Source organism: Epinephelus lanceolatus, chromosome 8, assembly GCF_041903045.1.
Source record: "Epinephelus lanceolatus isolate andai-2023 chromosome 8, ASM4190304v1, whole genome shotgun sequence".
NCBI lineage: Eukaryota > Metazoa > Chordata > Actinopteri > Perciformes > Serranidae > Epinephelus > Epinephelus lanceolatus.
In genome coordinates this window covers 20,170,840-20,173,977 of record NC_135741.1, presented here as the reverse complement: position 1 = coordinate 20,173,977, position 3,138 = coordinate 20,170,840, and the positions used below count along the sequence as shown (strand labels likewise).

Here is a 3,138-nt window from a genome sequence, read left to right as displayed (position 1 = left end):
ACAGTGCAATTTGCTTTCCCCTGTTCCCTATAATTAGCACCTTACAGAAATGAAATAACATTGACGAGAAGGTCAATAATCCTGATCTATAGTGAAATTAATCCTGCTATCGACACAACAAGCAAACAATACAATTAAGAGCAGAGGGAGGAGAGAGCGGAAAAAAAGGAAAAAGAAAGAAAGGAGCAGGTCTGAGGAATAGGATGTGTTTTATCTCCTGGGTTCACTGTGCAGAAATCCTATGAAGGTTTCTAATTAATTCATCCATTGTTAATGAAGGCAAAGCGAGGAACCAGGGATTATACACGGGGAGAGGAAGCAACACAATTAGAGATACCAGCCCAATGATTGCTTTTTTAACTTGCTGTTGTTTCTCTGTTGTACTTAGTTGACTTGCTGGGGTACATTTATTGGCCATTTTAAGATGAGCTTAACCTCTTCTGCATGCCACCACACTAAAGACATCTAGACGGGTGGTTAAATCAAAGTTTAGTCTTAAGTAACATTCATCATAAAAGCATCAGCCTTTATCACTTGTGTGTTGAAATATATATTGCAGTTGCAAACAATACAGTATGTTTTCATAGTATGTAACATGATAACCCAAACGTCATCTAAGTTTTAAAACTGCACAGAAGTGCAAGAAGAGGTACCTGTGAATCCTGTCAGCTCCTCATGTGGGGTCTGAATAGCCTGGTAAGACCATCCTGATGACGTGAGCTCAACATTCTGTATCAGTCTGGCCCCGCAGCTGCCCCCAAACACCTTCCAAAAAATTAAAATTCAATCGGGGTCAATCAGGGATCCGCATCATAGTTGACAACATAAGCAGACAATCAGGGACTACGTTGTAGTTGATGATGTAAAATGTGGGCCGCAGCTGGTAGCTCCTGCTCCCTCGTAAAGTAAACACAGCAATTGAAGTATTGCAGTCAATAACAACAATTAAACAAGGACATGAGTATGCACTCGTGGAATTCTTTAGAGGAAAAGACGTTCGTCATCATCCGTCTGACTGGATTTGGCAAAAGCTTGATTCATCAGCTGGCTCCATTGGTGATGAAGACGTTTCCCAGTGTTTAATTGTACTTATTGGCTGAAGGAGTTTTTCTGTCAAGGTGAGTACTCCCGCCCACTGAAAGTGTTTGGGGCAGCAGTGGGGTGAGACTTATACAGAGAGTGAAACAGAATGTTGAGCTCACATCATCAGGATGGTCTTACCCAGGGTCTAAAGGCATTACCAGGCATTCTGACTTTCAAGTTTGTCCTGGATCTAGTCCTCTCTTCTAAAGGTGTTTTCACATATAGTCCTTTTTAAACAAACCAAACTCAGTCCTCTTAAAGTGCACCAAAAAGTGGACCAACAGAAAAAGGACTCAGATCTGTTTGTGTTCACATTGTCAGTTAATTTGAAAGAGGACTCAGTTCTCTTTCTGGTCAACTTCAGCGCTGATGGGGCCTCAGTCCTCTTTCTGTTCACACTATAGCCTATATATAATATATATATTGACGTAGTTTATTTTTTTACTTTGACGTGGCACTGTAGTGCGGTTATGAAGCCCCTCCCTTTCAGATGAACTTAGAATTAGAGGAAAACCTTAGCGTTTCTGTGCTGTAGACTCTTTCTGTTGATGTATTCTTCATTCCACATCTGGATGCATGCAGTATCTTACGTAGACCAAAGTACTCCGCATCCTGTGTCTTTGCAAGTGTAACAGGCTGACGTGGTTTTGTCTGAGTTCCAGTGCAACAGCATGTGATCTAGAGAGCTAAACACAATGGCAAAGAGCGAAGCGAACCTGGAGCACTTTGTGTTCACAAGGCACAGTTTAAGTGAACCGGACTGCAGACTTGAAGCGAACCGTACTCAGACCACCTCTTGCAGTGGTCAAGTGTGAAAAGACTTTAAGTTAGTATGTGCCTGTTCTATGATAGGAGACATCAGAATGGTGGTCCAGGTATCTGCACCACCCATTGATGTATAATAATAACTAGATACCAGACCCCAAGATGGCGCTTGTCCAGTCCAATAGAGTTGCTTGCCTGGTGCATATGCCTATAAAAGTTTCTAGCTTCTGGGTTTGCTTCCGGTGGTCTGTAGCCCTTGTATATGTGTTGCAGTGTTTCTCCCACTGGCCTTGCCCATGAGTTACATATATAAAACCTCCATTCATCCAAAATTCATAATAGAGACAGTCATAATTGACCTTCTTTACTGGTCAAGGTGTCCTGTCAGCAGCTTTAGACATCTCTTATATGATGGTGATCTGTGTCAAAAGTGCTCTTTTGGCTTCAAGGGATTTTTTCGCTGCAATACTGCGAGTGGCCACTTGAAATAAATGTTAGCAAAGCTGAGCAGTCTTCCCCGGGGACTTAGAAACGCCTCCAATAGCCAGTTGCAAAGAAAACGTAATGCTGATCTCCTATGCCCAACTACCCTGCAGAGAAATCTCATATTTGCTCAAATACAGTTCAAATACTGAGACAAGGATAGGACAATCTAGCATTTGACCAGAGGTGCAAAAAGCAGTACAAGTGCAAAATAATGCACAGAGTAATAAAGATAGAATGTAGAATAAGCACTTTGGTGTAGCTATAAATACAGTATGATATATACAGTTTAAACAGTGTGAAATGGATACACAATGATATACCTATGTTAGGTTTTCTTGCATTGTATGTCAGTACAATTATGGTAGTTTGGGATGGTACAGAATAAGCAGTTAAAAGTATGATGTGAATATAATTAGTCATTCCCATACCGGGAGTTGAACCCGGGCCGCCTGGGTGAAAACCAGGAATCCTAACCGCTAGACCATATGGGAGTCATATACACAGGTTATTGTTGCTATGCACTTTACCTATAGGTCAACCTTTCAACCCTGGACTGACACGTCGGCTTCAAGGCTGCAGCTGCTGCATCTAACTACATCTGATGGTCAGCCTCATTAGCTGAAGTCCAATTTTTAGCTTCTGCATACACATAGCGGTCTGTGCTAGTCCGCATGAGGTGCCTCTGTATAGTCATCACATTGGTCAGTCTCTATGTAGACTGTTGATTTATATTCTTTTTATCAGTACCACAAGCAGAATATCCTCAGAACATGCCATACATATTTAAACAACAACTTCCTGTTT

General features: G+C 41.6%; 1 non-coding gene across 1 annotated transcript; it reads right to left on the bottom strand.

The window, feature by feature from the left end:
* Positions 1–2,753: 2,753 nt before the first annotated feature.
* On the bottom strand, positions 2,754–2,825 carry trnae-uuc (transfer RNA glutamic acid (anticodon UUC)). Its single transcript has one exon. It is a non-coding gene; the product is annotated as a tRNA-Glu (tRNA).
* Between the last annotated feature and the right edge of the window lie 313 nt (positions 2,826–3,138).